This window comes from Chenopodium album, chromosome 8, assembly GCF_948465745.1.
Source record: "Chenopodium album chromosome 8, dcCheAlbu1.1, whole genome shotgun sequence".
NCBI lineage: Eukaryota > Viridiplantae > Streptophyta > Magnoliopsida > Caryophyllales > Amaranthaceae > Chenopodium > Chenopodium album.
Window position 1 is genome coordinate 51,157,791 of NC_137841.1, and position 24,337 is coordinate 51,182,127.

Genomic DNA, 24,337 nt, shown 5'->3' on the forward strand with positions numbered 1-24,337 from the left:
TATTATCATAATAGTTAATGTATTCTAACGACTACTTTCTTTTTAAAAAAAAAGGATTGAAAAATAAGTTTAGGGAGTTCCTGATTTCCATGTTAGAAAGTTTATGGAGTTCTGATTTTCATGTCAGAAAGTTTAGGGAGCTCATGTATTTTACCTGTTATTGTAGGTCACAAGTCAGTTCAGTGAGTGATTTGCAAGTTTTGGAAGTTTAGTGAGTGATCTGCAACTTTGTCTTAAGTTTAGGGACTGTTGTGTAGTTTACTCACTCAGTTCAGTGAGTGATTTGCAAGTTTTGGAAGTTTAGTGAGTCATTTGCAACTTTGTCTTAAGTTTAGGGAGTAGTTGTGTAGTTTACTCCCTTTTACACCGCTGTCAAATTCCACCATTTTTCCGGCTTAAATCTCGTTCAATCCATAAACACATGCAATCTCATCTCCAACTTAAACCACTCGATCGATTTCATCCACTTGAAATTTCATAAATCTACTTTTTAATAGAGTCGTTAGTGCTGCAGCTCTGGAAGTAAAATCCATGATTCAAAAATAGATAGGCAGAGTAAACAGATAAGGCCGTCCGGGGAATAAATATAATGATAGACCTGGTCGCGGATCAAGAGTTAATAATACAAACAATTGAAATTATGTATTGAGAAACTTGAAATACATGAATGTTGCAACTTAGAAAAAAAAAATGGAAAATTTGTCAAGAATAAACCAACCTTTGACGCTTAACTCAAAATTAGCCAACTTTTCGATTAACTCAACATAAATTGACTTTTAAAAGTATTTTCTTTTAATAAGTCCAATGACCTACAAACTACTAAATAAGTTATTTTTTCAATTAAAAATAATTATTAATATTTATTAAATGTCATTCATAATTATAAAAAAACAAATCCCAGCCACCCCCCTCCCCCACCTACTTCCTACCCCCTTCCCCCCACCTCCCCCCACCTCCCCCTACCACCAGACCACCTCCATCCAACGGTGCCGGCGACCCTACCACCTCCACCCTTCCCTCATTCTACAACTGTAATACCCCTTATTTTTATACGTATTTTATTTAAAATATGTATTTTATAAGGGTATTTAAATAATTTTAGTATTTTAATTATGATGTTTTAATTATTTATCCCATGTAAGATGGGAATATTTTATTAAAGGAAAGTTTGTTTAATTAATTATTAAATAGAAGTTGGGGTTTTATTTTAAGAAATTATGTTTTTTTAACAAGTTTTAGTAGGGAAGGGATTAGGAAAAACTAAAGGAGGAAAGTTTAGGGTAAAAGGGGTGATAGAGAAGGGGTATAAATATCCCTCTTATGAAGCAATTCAACTTTGCACAGAGTGGAGAAAACCCAAGGTAAACTTCTCTCCCTTTTCTCTCCCTTTTCTTCTTTCTTTTTTTTTTTCTCTCTCCTTCCCTTCCCCTTCTTGTTGCGCACCACCACCACCGGCGACCACCACCACTAGTGGGCCGCCGACCACCAGCACCAGCCGGCAGCAGCGGCGACCACCGGCGCTGGCAGCAGCCGGCAGTGGCGCTGGCCTGCTGTCGGTAGTCACCTCCTTTGAAAAAAAAAAGTTTTAAAAATCAAATCTTTCTTACCCAAATCTAATCTAGGCTTTAATCTAATTGTAAATTATGAGTTTGGAGATTTAATTTTGATGTTTGATTATTGTAATTATGTTAATTAATTTTCAGATTTGGTTTTTAATTAAAAAGCCCCAATTTTTAAAACCTTAGGTTCTTGATTCATGAGTTATTGAAGGATTATGATGTATAATGGGGTAGACCTTTGTTTTAAGTGTTTTAAAGCTTAATTACAGCAAGTTTTAATTATAATAAAGTGCTGGAATTTTATGTAGAACACTTAATATTATGTTTCTTGAAGGAATTTTAATTACCCATTAATTGGGACTTAATTATAGTGTTTTAAATATAATTTCAGCTTACTTTAATTAAATTATGAGGGGTTTTAAAATAGTATATATTGCTGGAAATTTTCTTAGAGTGGATATTAATACTTTATTATGAATTTAATGTGTAGGAGACTTTGAAGTAAGCAATTTCTACTAGCCGTGGCAATTTTAAAATCGTACTCAAGGTACGTACGCGTACTTAGCATATTTTGATGATGTAGAATCATGCTAGGCTTGATTTCAATCAATTACAAGTAGTATCATGCTAAGTTTTATGTATGGAATTGTGAATTAATGGTGTTGGTGATTGAATTGTGAAGCATGAATTATTTGTGATGGTTATGGATTGGAAAATTATATTTTGGGCATGTTGTGTTTGAACCACACTTTTATTTATGGCATGTTAGAAGGCATGATTAATTAAACTACATGTTTAATTATGTTTAGAATATTGAAAAGGAATTTTATTATGGTTCAAATAATTTTTATTGATGCTTTAAGCATGAGGAAGGAGCTTTATAAGTGTCTATGTACACAAAGAATAAATTGTATGTTGGTGCCTTTGTGCACTTAAGGTGTTTTTAACACCGAGGGATAGGATTTTTGGCGCATTATGCGTTTAAGGTGTCTTTGACACTGAGGTAGAATAAAAAGGGTTCAACATTAAATAATATGTGGTCACTAATTATTCAAGAATTAATTTGGTATGTTTGGTTGATTGAATAATTATTGTTGATTGTTTTATGATGCTTTGAGAGTCATCACCAAGTCCAATAAAAGGGTAAATAACGTAAAGTGAAAGAGATTACGCACCAAAACTCTTGGAACGTATATACCTTGAGTATGAACAATGGAGGGAGTTATGGGGTTTTATATTTAACCATAACTTCTAATGGAGTACAGGACGCTGTACATTCCTTTTTATTTATCATTATGTGCAGGAATTTCGCCACCTTGAGTGGTTTTGTCGCTGGCACGGTTAGCTCTCGTGTCAGTTAACCTCGATTTATTTGGGGGAGGATAGTTGGAAACCCGTTCGATGCGTAATCAACGATAAATGAATTATTTAGTGTCTAGTCATTGTGTTTTGTTGATTGATGTTTGTGTTTGTAAACAGGTGCAATGAGGTAAGTGTGTTGATAGGTGAAAGCATGTTAGTGTGTTTAATTTACGCTTATGTACTCAGCTTTGTTGATTGTGTGTGTTTGTGTGTTTGGCCATGTCTTTACCTTGGCCCTATGATGACCCATTTTTAATGGAGAGTAGTGGAAACAAGTGGAGATAAACTTTTTAGGTATTGAAGCATAATCATGATGGGGCATGAGAGAAGAGTGAATCTTGCTAGCTTTCATTAGGTTACGATGTGTTTTATGCTTTATTTATTTATGACATATTTTATGTGGACTAACACAAAGGTTTGGTTTTGGAACGGTTTTGAATAAGGGCCTTTAATGGTTCCAAGTTGTAGTTTGATTTTATTTGACTTTGTTTGTTTGGTTTTAAACTTTACTTTCGTTTGGTGGACTTTTGAGTTGACTTGTTTAAACGGTTTTTAATTTTAAATCTTCCGCTGTGTATCTTTAATATTTGCCTTAGCCGTTTTCACGGTGGCGGTAATGTCTTAGATATTCCTAAATCGTATTCTAAAGAGTAGAATGGATATTTAAAGGAAAGGAATTTCTAGGGTGTTACAACAACCCTCATGCCCCTCCCTTTCCTTTCTCGCTTCCCCCACCCCGACACCACGCCTTCCCCCTGTCCCCTTCCTTTGTACTGCGTCAACCCTCCTCCCCTTACCCAACCACATAAATTCGCCCTAAATCCTTAAATAAACCTCAAAACCAACCCATTTGACCTCGTTGAATAAGTCAGAACCATTGAAAATTGGACTAGAAAATAAACCAGTGGAAGAAATTAACTTAAGTCGGATTTCTTGGGACTCAATGAATGACTTTATTACCATATTTTACACGGCGAGTTCTTGACAAATTTTAAATAATTAATCAAAAATACTAAAAAGAAAAATTTACATAAAGAGTCAACCACAAAATGACACATAGCATAATTTATTGAAACAACCGGATATCCCAAATATCAATAGGTTATGACTCATTTTGAGAAGATACTTTATAAAGGTCGACTTCTTTTTAGTTTATCAATAGGTTGACTTATTTTGAGCTAATCGGACAAAGGTTAGCTTATTCCTCAAAAATTTTCCAAAAACTTGGGTTTTTTTTTTTTTTTTTTTTCAACCATTTCTTCTCCAAGGTCTTACGGATTACCCACCTTTCTTCCTTAAGTTCTACTCTTTCTCTCATCAACACCCCCCTTGACTTCAAGCTTTTCTATATACTAGTTGAGCCATCGCGCGCCACGGGCGCGATAGCCCAATAAACACGGAATGTGTGTTGTTAATGATATTGCTAGATTTATGTGTATAGTAGTATTTGATTTTGTATTGGATACTAATTATTAGATCAAATTAAAATCTAGATTGTTAAGTAGATTCAATTTTGATATGTGTTGTTCTCGCGATGTGTAACTTTTGATAAATACGAGCTTAGTAATTTGGTTATATCTGTTCGTCTAAAGATTAGTATATAGCGAGTTTTATTAATTATGAAAGTGCCAAGTTCTAAATCATTTTAATTTTGTGGGGTTGGGTGTAATTTTGTATTTTAAATTAGTTATATTCATGTTAAATAGTGATAAAAATTAAACTTAGACAACACGAGCAATACACGTGTGTATATATACTATGCATATAAGGGAATTTACAAAAAGTCAATTTCTATTTATAGAATATTTTAATGTATGTACAGTTACGGAACATGACATTTTGATGTGAAGAAGTTGGAAAGGTGTACTTTGTAACTGATGAGTTTTATATTCTTTTTAGATTTTGTCATAATTGCTTAAGAATTGATTTGGATTGGTCAATTGGGTAAGGTATTTTGCGTGGTGTATATTACATGCTTTGCTCTGCTATTCCGTCTTTCATTGTCTCATTTGTCTTTCCATTTTTTTTTCTCAAAGCGTTTTCATTTTAATTTCTTGCCAACAACAATGGGTAGCACGGATAGTACTGCCACCTCTGGAAAAGTATTCGCACCTAGAATCTGGAGGCCTAATGTGTCGAAGTCTCCTCAAGAAAATGTTGCAAGCTTTCTTGAGTATGTCACAGATATGAAGAAGAAGATGAACATTCACTTAGAGGTTTTGCAGCAAGGTATGTCAAAAACTAAGAGTAGAAAAGAAAAAGGAGAATCCAGCAGAAAAAGAAAGCGAGAAGTCGAAAAGAATGACTGTGGAGAATGGCCTGTCATTATCGTTGACACAGATAGTGATGATGATGAAAAAAAGACTAATAAAGGAGGCGAGGCAGAAGAGAAACAGGAGGATGAGGCTGAAAAAGATGGCGAGAAGGAAGGTGGTGAGGCAAAAGAGAAAGAAAAGGAGGATATAGCTGAGAAAGATGGGGAAAAGGAAGATGATAAGACGGAGGACGATGATGAGACTGAGGAAGATGATGAGACGGAGGAAGATGAGGAAATCGATGAAGATGCTAAAAGTGATGCAGATTTTAATTCAGAAACTAAGAGTGAGAAGAAGTGGTTGTAGAATTAGATGTATCAGTTGAATCAGGCAATGATGATTATTATGATGATGATGATAGTGGGCCGTCTTCTGATTTTGGGAACAACAATGAAAGAAGTCAAGCAACAAGTGAAGATTCATCTATGTTTGCTATGAGAATTTCTGATTGAAACCCTGGTGTGGGAAACTTAGTTTAGAGGAGAAGCATTTTGTTTGCTGCTGTAGGTTTTTTTAGGCTGAAGTCTATATATGGTAGTATAAATTTATAGACTGTTAGAGTTATTTGGGGTGTTAGATTCTGGTATGGAAATCTACTTCATTTTTTTTTTTTTTTTTTTTTTTTTTTTGGGGGTTTTAGGTTATGGAAGAAAATTAAGAACAATAAATATTTTGTTTATGTGTGCAAGTAGTTTGGAAAATAAGATCTTGTAATTATTGAAATATGACATTATCTATGGTTTATGAATCTTCTATCTATGTAATTAGTCGTCAAGGGTTATTGTTATATTTTATGCTTTGTTTTAAATTGCTGTGTGTCATTTATAATGCCTATGTTTTGTTTCAAAGATTTTGGCTTATGTTGCTACTGATCAATCAATGTTGGGTCGAAGATTTGGATAAATGCGGTAAAGAATAATAGCCTATAAGTTATGATTGCCAAAGTAAGATAAAGGAGATAGATGAAAATATTTAGCCATAATAACACATCACATTATCCTGATATCATAAGTAGACAACTACTAATTACAATAACAGAAACACAAAGCCTAATTCTTTTAATATTCTAGATACACAGTACCAATCACGTAGATAGCAAAAGATTATGTTAGGATGCAGTCTTATATGAGAACAAGTGCTATAGTAGACTTGTTCCTATATAAGTTCATTATGTCTGATTGGTTCTGTGGCTTATCTAACCAATCAGACAACAAAAGCTAGCTTGATTATATCGCGTGTCAAAGCTGACACTTTAGCAGTTGGTGTTGTATAGGAACAAGTATTTTTACAAGGCTTGTTCCTTTCCAAGACCATAGGCTTCAAAAGCTTTAACCATAACCGATATTGTTCTTATATATGTGGTATTATTCTAAGACAAGCAGGCTGATCATACTTGTCTTTTATAATAGCCACATGATACATAATACTTACGCATACCCTTAATAAGTATGTACATAGCAAAAGATTCAATAAGTGAAGTTGTTACCCAACCGATCTGTCCGGACTGTTTTTTTCCCTAAAGCTCATTAGAGGTGACATCCTCTAACACGAGGGCTCGTCGTTTGATGTCCTTTTCCTGGTTTACTGTTACCCTTGCTTCAGCTGAAATGGTGTCTGTGTCGCAGGCAACACCTTTACCCTTAAGTGCTGCACAATAGCCTAGAGTGCTTTCTTTCTCTTTCATGATGCTTGCAGCCTTGATTGTTGACTCCACTTGATGTTTAAGGACATCTTTTTCTGGTGTAGCAGTTTCAGATTCATCACCAGAATCAAGTCTTTTCCTGTTGGATCCAGAATCTTCTGTAGTTGACTGAGTTGCTTTCTGTGCTGCAACCATTGATTCTACCAATAAGCAAGCATCCTCTTCTTCTTGGCTGAAGATTGATAAGTCGTAAGCTTCAACTGTTTCTTTTTTTTTTATGGTCTTGCTGATGTTTTGCCCATGTTTGGCTGCACATGTAGAGTCCTCCTTAGTTTCACCCCCTTTTGTATCTCCTTTTGTTCATGTTCTTTTAGAACCAGACCCTGTAGGAACAGGTACAGAAGTAGTCCCTGCATCATCATTTGTGATAGTGTCTTCCATATCCACACCTTTTATGCCCCATTGCAGCACTTTGTTCTGCTCTAGAGCAGTTGTAGGCCCAATCTTAAGCAAGAAGTATGTACTACGTAGCCTATTAGCTATTTGGCTGAACTTGGTAGTATCATCCTGAAACATGGATAGATTTTAAGTGAAAATGAAAGCTAATTATGTGAAACTTAATTTAATAATGTCAAACCAATTTTGCTAATATCAAATGGTAGCTTGTTTGGGTAGTTGAAATACAGGAATGTAGCATTGTAGCAGCAGATATGTTGTGTGAAATTGAGAAGCAATAACACAGACAAACAACTATTGATTTGAAGTCAGAGCTGTGGACTATTTACCAGTGCCTTCATATGGTAGATATCTGCAACTTACATGCCAAGCAGTGGGACTGAGTTTTCAGTGAATGTAGTAAGCTGCAGTGCTCCTATTCCATCTGAAGCAGTAAAAGTTATAGTAGCTCTGCAAATTTTGAAGAATTTATGTTAGTTAAGTTCTTAGGATATATTGTTGTTCTTATTTAAGGTAATTTGTTGGTAGTTTGTACCGGTATGTAGCAGATACTTCATTTCTCTCACAAGCTACACACCCATAAACTGCTCCAAGTGGTAGATGTGTTCGCCTTCCACAGTAAGAACACCTTATGTATGTTCTAAGTCTGTCGTATTGAATATCTGATGTTGTAACTCTGAGCCAATAAATCTCTTGTGGAAGGGTTTTTGTAAGCTGCATTATCAATATAAATATTAGCATAATCTCGGCATTTAATGTCCTGGCTTTAAAAGCATATAAGCATAAACTATCTCAAAGCTAGTAACCTAAAACAAAGCATAGTATATAGCGGCTGCATAGAAATGCTGTACAATATAAGTCTACCTTTTTGGTTTTGATGTGAGCTATTGTTGTCAAAGTTCTTTCTGCAGGTGGATTCTATGCAGCTATAACTCTATTCTGATGTTTAATAAGAACAGTACGATGATTTCTTTCCCTGTTATTGAGAGATTTCATTAGCGTGAATGAAGCTTAGATATTTGTTATTAGTTCATTTAAGAGATATATGCTAAGTAGCATACCATTCAGTGAGAGCAGCTGCTTTTTCACCTTCAGGGGATTCAATTATTACAGTAGACATGGATGATTCAAGTTGAAAGCCTATGATTTGAGAAAGATAAAAGCTATGATTATATGGCTCATAAAAATTTAAAAAGTTAGGGTAAGTGTAGACACCCAAATGTATATCCTCAAAACCAAACCCAGTGATGAATACCTTTCATTTCATTTGATTATCAAACAAAGCAAAAGTGTAAAAAGTCTAGTGATGAGGATGTTTTTATTAAAATATCTCTTCTTTCTGTTTTTGAAAATATTTCTTTACTTACCTTATTTTTGAAAAACATGCATTCCAGTTTAGTTTGGTCCATAATATGGGTCCAATAGTGGTTTAGTTGGATAATGCTTGAAAAGACCTTTCCAACGATATATTATAAGCCCAATTCCGATGAATAATGAGGAAGTTATGACCAAAATACTAAACTGGGCCCAAACCGGATTTTACCTACGGCCCAATGATCATGTGGAGGGTCCAAAGGTTTAATCCTATTCCTAAACTAATTAGGATTAATTAGAAGCTTCTATTAGTTTTTAAAAGATCTTAATTATCCTTTTTGAAAAGATAAGATTAAAGAATTTGAGTTAAATAAAAACTTTCCTTTTTTAAAACTTTCCTTTTTCTTAAATCCTAATTCTATTCGAATTTAAAGATGTTGAAAGACAGTCAGATTTTATTTTTGTGCCTCATAATATTTATCCAAATTTTATATGGTTGGATAGATCTTGAAATTAACTTTCCAATGATATATTATAATATTAAATCCAAGTTATAACGAAAAAAATATGAATAAGATATGAAACTCTATCCAAAACTGACACCGTCCTAATATTTCGGCCATATCTTTTTATCAACAACATATTTTAATCTGATTCTAATTGGGTTGGAAAGTAGACTTTAAGAGCTTTCCAACGACATATTATATGCCTTATTTGGACTTCTGGATCAAAAGATATGATAAAAACAAAATCTGCAAAAACTGTTGTCCATCGAGTTTTATTTCGATTCGAATTCAGATTCTTTTCTTATTCTTCGACCCTCTGTTTTCTTTATAAATAGAGGTGATATCTCCCCTTTTTCAATTATCAACTCTCATCAAGAAATTCTTGATTCTCTCTCTCTTTCTAAACCAACCCTTTTACAAACACAATTCCTCATACATTAGCACTAGACACACCTAGCCAAGTTCGAAGTTGCCTTCGCCCTAGACGTGAAAGGTTTGATATTTTTGAGGGTTTGGTCCCAAATCTCTCTTTCAATTATTTAATTTAATTTTTTGTTTATTATTTTCCTTGAAGTTACTAACGCATGTATTTTGTTATTAGAAAGAGATACGAGGCATCCAAGTAAGTGCTTTAATTGTTTGCATTGATATTATGATATAGAAATCATGCTTAGGTTGTTATTATAATTCCTAGTATCATGTTAGGATGCTTGATGTTTTGAATGACAACAATAAGTTCCTAGTATCATGTTTAGGGCAAATAATATAATGTCAATTATGATTCCTGCGATGCTTCCTATTTTTTTCCTAATAGCATGTTAGTATCATGTTAGGGTTAAAGCTTTGATTTTTTAATGTTTAGTGACATGCTAGGGTTTGTTATTAATCTTGTTAGTATCATGCCTAGGGTCTTGCTATTATTATGCTTTAACATGATTATTATGTTTATGATTATTATAATTATTATTATGATGATTATTGTTTTGATTATTATTATTATTATGATTATAATTTATTATTATTATTTTGTTGCTTGATATTTATTGTTATTGCTTGATCACGCCTTTTATGCATGTTTAAAGGGAATTGGTACTTGTAATCATGCTTAATAAGATAATTAATAATCTTGTTTAGGGTTAATATGATTATAATTCAAGTGATCGCCAATAATAGTTTTATTTGTGCATTAATATTCAACCAACATAGATAAACATGTTTAGGGTTAATCCTATTGATTGCAAGTTAGTCAGAAAGCGCACATGAATACGATCAGAATAAAGTAGAGGTCCATTATTAGGGCAGGTTCAATCTCTTTTAGGTTGGATTTGTACCTTCATCCTCGAACTACCAGTCATGGTTCCATCCCTATTGGAGTTAACGATCTCTTGGATCGTTAAGGGGTGTAACCTACACCCTGTGAACGGTTTACAAGTTCCTAAAACTTTTTGGCGACTCTTTTGCTCTATCTTCTTTACCTTTGGACGCCACCGTACTTTAGTGTATGATCACAGTGAGGTTCAAGATAGGGATAATGCTTGAAATATTCCCTACAGTTTTTTGGCGACTCCACTGGGGAGGATTTCTATTTTAATTCCTGAAATTTATTTCGGCAATGATTTAGAATGAGTGGATGAGACTCGAAAAGTTCTAAGTATTTCATGTGCGTAATTTTTATTAACATTATTGTCATATTCATAAAAAAGATCTCATTGGAAAGACCATCCGTAATGAGTTAAAAACATAGGATTTTTACACGTAGGAAATTTGAGGAATATCTTTCACAACTAGGATTGAAATAATGATGTGCGAAACTGGAAAATTTTATCGAGCACAGAAAGATGCTGAGGCATGTAGGAACTAGCGTCAGGGAACAAAGTGTAGCGCCAATTATTTGACTTTAACGCCAGGCGACAACTTCTGTCGCCAGGCGCTAAAGCCAAATTGTGGCACTGGCCTTTGTTTGCTGGCGCCAAGTTCTTCCAATACCGAGCCAGAAATATGCGTTCTAATTTTAACCAGGTTTTAGCACTGTTTGCTCGATCCTACTTCCTCATTGAGTTTTTCTCACTATTCTGAAACCCATATGTGTTCTACATATGGACATAACCCTCTGGGAATTCATGCTCCATCTACCTGATTGAACGCTCTGAGCAGCAAAGGGTACATCCGAGAATGTTGAATTCACCAAACCATGGAAGCGAGTTTTCGCGGTGTCCGATCCACTCGCGCCAACCCTTCACGGTTAGGCTTCCGCGCGGTGAATCCGGACAATTAACCATGGACCCTCTTTGACTAACCCATATCTCGAACTTTAGAGAACTAGAGCCATGGTTAGGTTGCAAACTCATTGCATCATATTGTGACTACTTAACTACTTGTGCATTCTTTGCTTGTGCATACTCTAGGTGTTTTTTCCTAACCGTTTGTTTAACTTGTGTTAATACTAAATAAACTAATTAATAACTAAAGGAATTTGTTTAATTAATTAATTAATTTGAGCTAAAAAGTATACCTAAAATCGAGTCATAGTTCCTCTAAGTCAACCCGAATTTTTATTCCCGTATACTGCACAAGTATACTGCACGAGTTGTACAACATATGGATCTGTAGCCCTGAGTTTTATCTTTAATTTGGTGTTGGTTTCGTCCCAATAAGAGTCACAGATAAAAAGTTATGACTAAAATACCATAGCCTGTCCAGTTTAATGCATATACGTCACTACTACAAAAAACCCCTATCGAGTCGCTTATAAATGACCTAACAAGTCGCTTTAAAAGCGACTCCACAGCCACCGACACAATAGCTTCCAACTTTAGGAGTCGCCTTTGAGGCGACTTGATAGCTTTTATATAAGTCGCCTATTAGTTGTTAGGCGACTCTATTTGTTAAGCTATTGTGTCGCTTGTGTTGAAAGAGGCGACTTCATATGTTAATCTATTGTGTCGCTTGTGCTGAAAGAGGCGACACGTAAAAAATCAACATTTTTTCCAACTATTTTTATTATCTCATATAATGTCAGCGTTTATGACACTCAGCATTCTTGATCTCTAGTTCTTTGCATGGAAGGTTGAAGTTCTTGCCATTATGCAAAGTTACTTTTCATATATATATGATATTGTAACTATTTTATATACATTTTTAGAATTAACCTATCGAGTCGCGTCTTACGTATTAGGCGACTTATTAGGTAGTGGTCATATAATAAAGCACCTAACAAGTCGAACTTTTAGAGTCTCCTATATATAAGGTGCGACTTGTAAACATATCGAGTCGCCTCATACTTATTAGGAGACTTGTTATGTTGGGGTTAAAATCAACAAAGCACCTAATGAGTCGCCTAATATACATGAGGTGACTTGATAAGTTTACAAGTCGCACCATATATGCATGTGACTCTATAACCCGACTTATTAGGTGGCTTAAATTAGATTTTTAAAGTCACCTGTATATAAGGTGCAACTTTTTAACCTATCGAGTCGCCTTATAAATATAAGGCGACTCATTAGGTGAGAGTCGTAGATAAGAAAACTCACCTATTGAGTCGCCTAATATTTATAAGGCGACTCGACAGGGTTTCGAGTCGCACCTTATGTACAGGTGACTTTGAAAATCTAATTTAAACCACCAAATAAGTCGGATTATAGAGTCGCATGCATATATGAGGCGACTTGTTAACTTATCAAGTCACCTCATATATATTAGGTGACTCGTTAGGTGCTTTGTTGATTTTAACCCCAACTTAACAAGTTGCCTAATAAATATGAGGCGACTCGATAGGTTTATAAGTCGCACCTTATGTACAAGTGACTCTAAAAGTCCGACTTATTAGGAGTTTTTTGTAGTAGTGCGTGAAGTCTTAACTTAGTCTTTGCTTGAGTCTAGTCATATAGTCTAGCCACATGGTCATGACAAGAGTCTTAACTTGTCACCTACACTCACTAGTCTTAGCACAAACTTTGTATATGTCACCATGACCATGTCTTATGTTCATGCATGAGTCGGTTTTTTTTTTCCGTCATTTGAGTTGGGGGTATATTCTATTCCTAATTTTTTCATATCTCTCCATCTACATCATCTTTCCATTCTCTACATGCTTTCTCCATATCACAACCTTCATTCTTCCTACCTCCTTCCATCTATGCATGTTAAATAGAGTTGAGTCAAATAATTAACAATGAATATCCCCAAATTCCTTTTCCACAGTATTTGGTCGAGGAGAGAAGGGCGATTAATCAAGGACAACCTCTTTATTCAAGTATTACTTTTTGATAAACCGAATCGTCAAAAGAGGAAACCTAAAAAGATAATGGCAACTCAAGAAAAAGTCAATGAACTTAAGAATCAATTGGCTACCTGTTGGGAATATTTTAAGAATTACCCCTAGCTTGAACCCCACTGTGATCATACACTAAAGTACGGTGGCGTCCAAAGGGAAAGAAGATAGAGCAAAAGAGTTGCCAACAAGTTTTTTTAGGAACTTGTAAACCGTTCACGAGGTGAAGGTTGCACCCCTTAACGATCCAAGAGATCGTTAACTCCAATAAGTCTGGAACCATGACTGGTAGTTCGGGGATGAAGGTACAAATCCAACCTAAAAGATATTGAACCTGCCCTAATAATGGACCTCTACTTTATTCTGATCGTATTCATGTGCGCTTTCTGACTAACATGCAAGCAATATGATTAACCCTAAACCTGTTTATCTATGTTTATTGAATATTAATGCACAAATAAATCTATTATTGGCGATCACTTGAATTATAATCAAATTAACCCTAAACAAGATTATTAATTATCTTTTTAAGTGTGATTACAAGTACAAATTCCCTTTAAACATGCATAAAAGGTGATCAAGCAATAACAATAAATATAATCAAGCAACATAATAATCATCATAAATAATTATCATAATAATAATAATAATAATCATAATATTCATGTTAAAGCATAATAATAGCAAGATCGTAGGCATGATACTAACAAGATTAATAACAAACCCTAGCATGTCACTAAACATCAAAGATCAAATATATAGCCCTAACATGATACTAACATGAATATTAGGAAGAAAATAGAAAGCATCATAGAAATCATAATTGATATTAAAGTTACCCTAGACATGATACTAGGAATCAAAATAACAATTTAAGCATGATTTCTACATCATAATATCATAAAAAACCATTAAAGCACTTACTTGGATGCCTCGTACCTCTTTCTAATAACAAAATACACGCGTTAGTAACTTCAAGGAAAATATAATAAATAATAAAATTAAATAATTGAAAGAGAGATTTGGGACCAAACCCTCAGAAATTAAACCTTTCACGTCTAGGGCGAAGGCAAATTCGAACAATGCTAGGTATGTCTAGTGCTAATGTATGAGGAATTGTGTTTGTAAAAACCTAGGCTAGAAAGAGAGAATCAAGAAATTCTTGATGAGAGTTTATGAGAGAGAATTGGTGAATGAAAATGGAGTTTTTAGCACATTATTTATAGAGAAAATCAGCCAAAAAGATAAAACATCAAAAACAGAGTTCTGACGCAAAAAGCCAGATTAGCGCCAAACGCTGACCTTAGCGCCAGACGCTAAGGCTAGCGCCAGGCGCCAAGCCTAGCGTCAGGCGCTACAACTGGTGTTTGGCGCTGACTCAAAAATCGACACGTTTTCTTAAAATCAGATAGAAATTGCCGTACAGGAGGATAAAATCGTATTTTCTTCAAAAACGTTCTTTGATTCTGATTAAAACTCTAAAAAGTCAACAAAAGTCAATTTATCAATGCTAATTGAATTAGGAATGAAAAGAACCTTCTTGAAGAATCTAGAAGACTAAAACCATTCCTAATTGCATTAGGAATGATAAATCTATATTAGGCCCCCCCCTAGATCATTGGGCCGCATATAAGGCTCAAACCAGGCCCAGTTCAGTAATTTGGTCATAACTTCCTCAATATTCATCGGAATTGGGCTTATAATATATCGTTGGAAAGCTATTTTCAAACCCCATCCAACTACACTATTTTTGGACCCATATCATGGACCAACCAAACTGGATTGACAGTTTTCTTAAAATAGATTTTCAAAAACAAAGAGAAGAGAAAAGAAATTAAAACTATCCGCAACTCTAAACTTTCCACACTTTCACTTCATTCGATTATGATTCGACGTGAACGGTACTCATCAATGGGTTTGGTTTTGGGGAGACAAAAATGGGTGTCTACAGAAGCCCCCACTTTGACTGAGTTTGGAGAAACGCAAGTTTCGAAAACAAAAGTCAAAGTATCGATAGGGACGGAGAATGATTCAGAACGTTCTGCGATCTTAAATCACTCTTGTAACGCCGATACTTGCAAACTATCGTTAGTTAAACAGATAAAAGAGTTAAGAAACGCGTATCTTGCACTGTCGAGCACACGTCTCCGGAGGTAACCGATTTGTTGTGACGATCTTCCGCAAGCTAGAGAATACCGCCCGAAAACTGCTACGCCTGTAACCGCCTCCAATTTCCGCTGTGATAGTCTTCGAAAAGATCACTGCTTGTTGATCCTTAATATAATGCTGCTATGCCAGTACGTCGGCGCTTTGCTGCTTGTGAACCAGTATGTCGGTGCTTTTGCTGTGATGATGTAGACACCCTTTTGTGTCTCCCCAAAACCAAACCCAGTGATGAGTACCTTTCGCGTCGAATCATAATCGAATAAAGTGAAAGTGTGGAAAGTTTTGTGTTGCGGATAGTTTTAATTTCTTTTCTCTTCTCTTTGTTTTTAAAAACTTTTTTTTTTATGAAAACAGCCAATCCAGTTTGGTTGGTCCATGATATGGGTCCAATAGTAGTGTAGTTGGATGGGGCTTGATAAGAGCTTTCCAACGATATATTATAAGCCTAATTCAGATGAATATTGAGGAAGTTATGGCCAATTTACTAAACTGGGCCCGGTTTGAGCCTTATATGCGCCCAATGATCTAGGGAAGGGCCTAATATGGATTTATCATTCCTAATTGCATTAGGAATGTTTTTAGTCTACTAGATTCTTCTAGAAGGTTCTTTTCATTCCTAATTCAATTAGCATTGATAAATTGACTTTTGTTGACTTTTTAGAGTTTTAATTAGAATCAAAGAACATTTTTTTTGAGGAAAATACGATTTTATCCTCCTGTACGGAAATTTTTATCTGATTTTAAGAAAATGCGTAGATTTCTGAGTAGGCGCCAAACGATAGCTGTAGCGCCTGACGCTACGATTGGCGCCTGGCGCTAGACTTGGCGCCTGGCGCCAACCTTAGCGTCTGGCGCTAAGGTCAGCGTCTGGGGCCAACTCGGTTTTTTGCGTCAGAACTCTGTTTTTGATATTTTATCTTTTTGGCTGATTTTCTTTATAAATAACGTCGTAAAAACTCCGTTTTGATTCATCAATTCTCACCAACTCTCATCAATATTCTCTTGATTACTCTCTCTCTCTCTCTTTTCTAAACTAGCCTTCTCTCAAATATAAAAATTTCGCATTCATTAGATTCAGATACACCTAGCCATATTCGAAGTTGCCTTCGCCCTAGACGTGAAAGGTTTAATTTACGAGGGCTTGGTACCAAATCTCTATTTCCGTTATTTAATTTAATTGTTTGATTATTATTTTCCTTGAAGTTACTAATGTGTGTATTTTATTATTAGAAAGAGGTACGAGGCATCCAAGTAAATGCTTTAATGGTATTATTGATGTTATTATGTAGAAATCATGCTTAATTTGTTATTATGATTCCTAGTATCATGTCTAGGGTAATTTTGATATCAAGTATGATTAAAAGTATGATGCATTTTATGTTCTTTCCTAATATCATGTTAGTATCATGTTAGGGTTAAAACTTTGATTTTTATTGCTTAGTGACATGCTAGGGTTTGTTATTAATCTTGATAGTATCATGCCTAGAATCTTGCTATTATTATGCTTTAACATGATTATGAATATATTATTATTATTATTATTATTATTATTATTATTATTATTATTATTGTTATTATTATTATTATTATTATTATTATTATTATTATTATTATTATTATAATTATTATTATTATTATTATTATTATTATTATTATCATGATTGTTTTTATGATTGTTATAATTATTATTTTGATGATTATTATTATGTTGCTTGATATTTATTTTTATTGCTTGATCACGCCTTTATGCATGTTTAAAGGGAATTTGTACTTGTAATCACGCTTAATAAGATAATTAATAACCTTGTTTAGGGTTAATTTGATTATAATTCAAGTGATCACCAATAATAGATTTATTTGTGCATTAAATTCAACCAACATAGATAAACAGGTTTAGGGTTAATCCTATTGATTGCATGTTAGTCAGAAAGCGCACATGAATACGATCAGAATAAAGTAGAGGCCTATTATTAGGGCAGGTTCAATCTCTTTTAGGTTGGATTTGTACCTTCATCCCCGAACCCTATTTGGTTCAAGACCTTATGGATTTGACGATCTCTTGGATCGTTAAGGGGTGTAACCTTCACCTCGTGAACGGTTTACAAGTTCCTGAAAAACTTGTTGGCGACTCTTTTGCTCTATCTTATTTCCCTTTGGACGCCACCATACTTTAGTGTATGATCACAATGGGGTTCAAGCTAGGGGTTAATTCTTGAAATATTCCCTACAGTTTTTTGGCGACTCCACTGGGGAGAATTTCTATTTTAATTCCTGAATTTGTTTCGGCAATGATTTAGAATGAGTGGATGAGACTCGAAACGTTCTAAGTATTTCATGTGCGTAATTTTGATTAACATTATTGTCATATGCATAAAAAAGATCTCATTGGAAAGACCATCCGTAATGAGTTAAAAACATAGGATTTTACACGTAGGAAATTTGAGAAATATCTTTCACAACTAGGACCGAAATAACACTGTGCGAAACTGGAAAATTTTATCGAGCACAGAAAGCTGCTTAGGCATGTAGGAATTAGCGTTAGCGAACAGAAGCTGGCGCCAGACATTTAACTGTAGCGCCAGACGACAGCTCTGTTGTCAAGCGCTACAGCTAAATCCTGGCGCTAACCTCTGTTTGCTGGCGCCAAATTCTTCCAATACCGAGCTAGAAATATGCGTTCTAATTTCGACCAATTTTTCGTATTGTTTGCTCGATCCTACTTCCTGATTGAGTTTTTCTCACTTTTCTAAAACCCCTATGTGTTCTACATATGGACATAACCCTCTGGGAATTCATGCTCCATCTACCTGATTGAACGCTCTAAGCAACAAAGGGTACATCCGAGAATGTTGAATTCACCAAACCATGGAAGCGAGTTTTTCTAAAACTTGCGGTGTCCCATCCACTCGCGCCAACCCTTCACGGTTAGGCTTCCGCGCGGTGCATCCGGACAATTAACCATGGACCCTCTATTGACTAAACCATATCCCAAACTTTAGAGAACTAGAGCCATGGTTAGGTTGCAAACTCATTACATCATATTGTGCCTACTTGACTAATTGTGCATTATTCGTTATGCATATATATGTCTTCTTAACCGTTTGTTTGACTTTTGTTGAGATTTAATAAATTAATGACTTAAAGAACTTTGCCTAATTAATTAATTGATTAATTAATTTGAGTAAATAAAGTCTAATATTTTAATCAGAATTGACCTAGTACGACTTTAGGCATACCCCTGTTGATTAATAACACCGAAAACAGTCTCAGATTGAAGTTCCAGCATTGGCGCAAAAATATGAGCTGTAGCGCCACTCTGTGCAGTGTGGCGCCTGGCGAAAACTCTGTCGTCTGGCGCTACACTACACAGTGCGACGCCAGTCTTGTCGTTTTGCCGACAATTTGGATTATTGATCGAGTCATCACCTAGTGTCTAATTAACCAGTTTGCTAATTAATTCGGTCAAATTTACTGTCAATAATACTTTGTCGAGTCATTAATTGAGTCTGGGCACTAAGTCCCATGGTCTTACACAAGATTCCAAACATGTCACTTACACTCAACACACACACCAATACACACACTTTGACCATGTCTAAGAGAGTCTTGTATGCGCGTTTTTTCCGTCATTTTTTTAGAGGGGTAAGTCGGATATTAATCCTCCATTTTTTTATAAAAAAACTATACTTAGCTCTTAAAAATATACACATTATTTTTGCCCAAAAATATGCACCCATATTTTTTTTTAATTTTTTCCTCTTTTAAAAACCGTAAAGTCAAGTCGATTCGAGTCAAGTAATTAAAACGCAAAATGGTTTAAATTATAGCGCGTGGTCAAGAAAGGAAGGACGCTTAATCAAAGACAACCTTTTCGTACAAGTCCAACTTTTTGACAAACCCATAGCTCGTAAGAGGAAAGCTAGGACAATAATGGCAACACAAGAGGAAGTCAATGAGCTTAGGAACCAATTGGTTACCGTGACTGAGACGCTGAAGCTCCTCACACTTAAGATTGATGATCCCCTGAAGCAACAATAGATGGAACTCATGCAAGAGAGTCTAAGCAAGCTATCTAGCGACTAAAAGTTTCCAGGGATTAGTTCACAAGGGGTCTCGGTGGACAAAGATCTTCTTCCGCAGAAGTTCAATGCCAACGACATCCCGAAATTCAAAGCAACCGACAACCCTTATTTTCATTTAAGAGCCTTCGAGACAATAATGAGTATTAAGGGTATCAATAAGAAGGTTTTCCCCTCTCTGTTCTCACTATCTCTCGAGACTGTTTGCCAACAATGGTTCTTTTCTCTCGAGAAAGAAAAGACCTCTACATGGGAGTCCATAGAAAACGCTTTTGTTGATAGATACAAGTGTAACATTCAAGTTGAGACTGACCATAGGGAACTTGAAATCCTCAAGCAGAAAGAGAACGAAGGCTTCACCTCTTTCTTTAACAAATGGAGAGAAACCTTAGCTAAGATGATTGAGGTGCCAAGTGAAAAAGAGTCTGTAAGGTTATTCATCAAAAACCTTCAAGAAAAATACTCCAAGCATCTCAAGTATCAAAATAATCTCCATACTTTAAAGGTCGTCTATGACATTGGAATCATATTGAAGATGACTTGGCGAAGTTAAAAGCTGCCAACAATAACTCCAACAGTGGCTGGAAAGGAAAGAAGAACGACAATCCTTCTTCTTCCAAAACCACCCACTCAAACAACGTTAGCACTTTTAATTTAGGTGAAGTCCTTGCTATGAACAATCAAGGACAAAAGAAACCATTTAGGAGGAACTTTACTCCTATTGGCATGAGTTATGACACCGCATTTGATCGATTAAATGCAAAAGGTCTTATAACTCCTATTGGACCATATGGGGACCCACCAGTCGAAAAGAGATCGGCTAATTGGAACCCCAATGCACACTGCAAGTACCACCAAGGTAGGGGCCATCTTACCGAAAACTGTTGGAAGCTTAAGGAAGCTATCCAAGACTTAATCGACAACAACAAGCTACCGTTGCCCCCTGCCAGTAAGAAGCCAAGTATTGATAATTCACCTCTCACTCATGCCTTGGCTATCTCTGATGAGGAAAACGAGGTTGACCCCTCGTCTCTCATTAAACCTGTCAAAGAAATCCATGCCATTGAAGAAGACGAGGAGATCTTTTTCGACGCCATGGATAACCTTCCGGAACCAGCAAGCAAAGAAGATATACAATTGCTCACACTGTCTATGATGGAAGGATCACATTTGCTATGTGAAGCTCTCAAGGCTATAAAGGAACTTCAGCAGAAATATGAAGAGATTCCACTCTCGAAAGATGTACCTAAGAGAGAACTCACACCCATGGGAACGACTTATGAGGAAAAGCGTTTTCCTTTACAAGTCATTGAAAAACCCAAGAAGAGTAATAAAATCTACACTCCAATTGGGATCCCATATGTATAAATGTTCGAAATGCTCTCCGAGAGTGGCGAGATCAAACCTCTCGAACCGAGACCATTCGAATCACTGAAGAGGAAAGATAGATATTACTGTCAGTATCATCAATCAGATGGTCACAATATCGTAAAATGTTTTAAATTTAAGGATTTAATTCAGAAAATGATTGATGAAAAGAAACTAGTCCAAGTTCCACAAGAAGATGATGCAAGCATTAATGGAGTTTGGGATAGTGATGAAGAAGATGTCTACTTAAAAGATATCGTAGGATTTCCACCGTCTGTATCATATGCCATGGATGACTATTGGGCTGAAGAAGACTCATCGATAGATGTCCTCACAAGATCCGGGAGAATGCAACCTCCCGTTTCAACACAACCTATGCCGACCAAACAACAAGTTCCCATACCTACCATTGAAGACAATGATATTGTTAAGCAGTTTAAGAAAACAAAAGTCGAAATGAATGTATGGAAACTTTTGGCGACATCTCGAGAGCATAAGTTGGCTGTAATGAATGCCTTGGACAAAATAGGGATAGATTCTGACACTACTCCTGAGGGGTTAGCCAACTTCCTCACAAGCGATCTTCCTAGTCCAATCAATTTGATCACCTTTTCTGACAAGGATTTACCTCCAGAAGGTGACAAACATTACAAGGCACTAAACCTCACGGTAGTTTGCAAAAGAATGAACGTCCGTATGACTCTTGTAGATAATGGATCGGCCATCAACGTTTTTCCACTTAGAACTGCGAGGATGCTAGGCATAAGGGATGAAGATTTAACTCCGTCTACACAAGGAATAAGGGCCTACGACAACACTCGTCGTCAAGCTCTTGGTAAAATTACCATGAATGTAACGGCGGGAGCAATAGAACATGCTACTACTTTCCAAGTAGTAGACATTAAAGCTTCATTCAATCTACTGTTGGGACGCCCTTGGCTTCATGACCTAAAGGCCGTCCCCTCATCTCTCCATCAACAAGTAAAAGCTATAGTTGGGAGAATTCCTATCACCATCGATGCTTCACCTATGAGGATCAAATCCATAGAAAATCCAATAATTAATATGGAGCACGACTGATGAGTGACATTTATGTCACTCTTAGGGAGTAGTTTTAGAGTCATTTTCGCGTTTATTTTATCTTATTTTCCCTTTCTTTCTCTTGTTTTCTCTTTAATAAAGTTTCTTGTTTATTTGGTAATTTTGGAGCGTTTTAGTTTATTTTCTTTATTTTATTAGTTTTAGTTTACTTTCGTATTTTATTTTACTTTATTTGCTTGTATAGCTTTTATTTATTTTTATTAGTTTAGTGTTACTTCTCTTTTTCTATTTTATTTTATTTTATTCCTTTTTTATTTATTTTATTTTATTTGTCTCGGTTTCACACTTTTATCCTCGGGTTTGTTTGTGTGTAGGCTCGAGTTCAAGGTCCAAGTCAAACACCACCAATTTCACCCCTGAACCAACATCAACCCTTGCTGCTGCCTCTTAACCTTCACCCCACCTCCCTTATCCTACACCACACCAAAACACAGCACTTCGCTGCCCCTGCTCCACCAAACACCACAGCAGCCCCACAGCCGTACTCACCTGCCACCACACAGCAACAACCAAACACCACACACCACCAGCACCCACAAACCGCACCCTACTGCCACCAATCAACCACAAAACCAGCCACGCAATTAACCACCAGCCCCTCACTTCCAGTTGCCAGCAACAACAACCACAATCACTCACCAAAACCCACACCCGACCACCGCAACCACCAATTAAAGCCGACACTGCAGCGCCCCAAATCAGAGCAGCCACGCAATCACCCCGCAACACCACCGCGCAACAGAGCAGCCACCACCAGCATCAGTTACAGCAAAAATCAGAACAAAATGAAAATCAATCAAGTTCGAGCACACCGTTGGTGGTTCGACCGAACTTCGATTCAGAGACTTTGTGGGTTTTGTTAATCGAAGAGGAGTGTTCGAACATACCCATGGTTCGACCGAACCAACCCCGTAGTTCGGCCGCACCAACCCATGGTTCGACCGAACCGCTTCACGAGCCTCGTAAATGATTTTTAATGAGGATCGAACGATTGAAGCTTGGTGATGGCCGTTGATCTTTGATTTGTGATGACGATGTGCGGTGATGATGGTGTGTAGTGGTGATGAAGTTCAAGCAGCCAAGAAATGTCGAAGAAGAAGAATGGAAATAGCTGATGGTTTGGTGGGGATTTGTGGGTTGATTCGGTTTTATTTCCTTTTTCTTTTAATTTTAATTTCTTTCTTTTCTTTTCTCTTTTTCTTATTTTCTTTCTTTTATTTTTTTATTCTTATTTTAGTTTTCTATTTTTACTTTTCCTTTTGAATTCATTTTATTTTATTTTATTTTCTTTTTCTTTTCTTTTTCTATTTTATTAGCTTAGTATAAATACCCATTTTTTTGGAGTAATTAAAAAAAATATGGAATAACTATCTATTCCTCTCTCTAATTAGTTTTTAGTTTTAGGTTAGGTTAGGGTTAGTCTTCATTGGTAGAGAGAGAAAGTGAGGTTTTCTTCATTAATGAACTTGGATTTTGAAGAAGGAGCTTGTTCAATCCTTTGTAGACCTTCATCTTCAATTAATGAGCAATTTCTTACTCTTTCTCTTTACCTTTGTTCTTGATTTTGTTTATTTGCTTTTATTTTTCTTCCTTGCTTATTAATCATGTTGATGCTTATTAATTTGATGATTGATATTGTTTTCAACATGATTTGTGAGTAGTCATCTAGCCAAGGGTGTGGGGATGGTGTAGTTGCTAATTGTTCATGCTCTTAATGTTGGGGTTATGTTAATGGTGATTAAAGTCTTTGCATGCTTGATATTCTTTGGTCTTTCTTGCAAGTGCACATTGTTAGTTGATCAAAGATGAGTCTTTACTAACAAGTAACGGAAGTTGACTTAGTTGAGATTCATTACTATCGATTATTATTTAATAGTACCTCCTAGTATATGGTTCTAATGTGGAAACATAGAGGCTATGTTAGGAGAAGCCAATTGACCCCGGAAGGCGGCTAGATTGGACCCTTTACTTCGGTATTCATGCATGTTTAGTTTACCATTGATATGCTACTTTGTTATTGTATGGTCAAGCGTCAACTTCACCTACCCATTTCCCTTGGTGCCTTAATGTTTTATTTCTTGTTTTAGCATTTCTAGACTTTAGTTTATTTATCTCCTATTTCTGACTAGCTTAATTGTCGATAACATTTGGTGGTGTTTAATCGTTCTCTGTGGTTCGACCCCTATGCTTGCCTTA

The 24,337-nt window shown here is 35.8% G+C and overlaps 1 protein-coding gene across 2 annotated transcripts in view; it reads left to right on the forward strand.

The window, feature by feature from the left end:
• LOC145641853 (nicastrin-like) overlaps positions 1–3,484 on the forward strand; it is a 40,205-nt gene extending 36,721 nt beyond the window's left edge. For both annotated transcript variants that reach the window (XM_081692845.1, XM_081692847.1), the window contains 2 exons: positions 2,050–2,106; positions 3,188–3,484. The gene's annotated coding sequence lies outside the window, so the exon portion shown is untranslated. The remainder of the gene's footprint in view (positions 1–2,049; positions 2,107–3,187) is intronic.
• Positions 3,485–24,337: the final 20,853 nt, after the last annotated feature.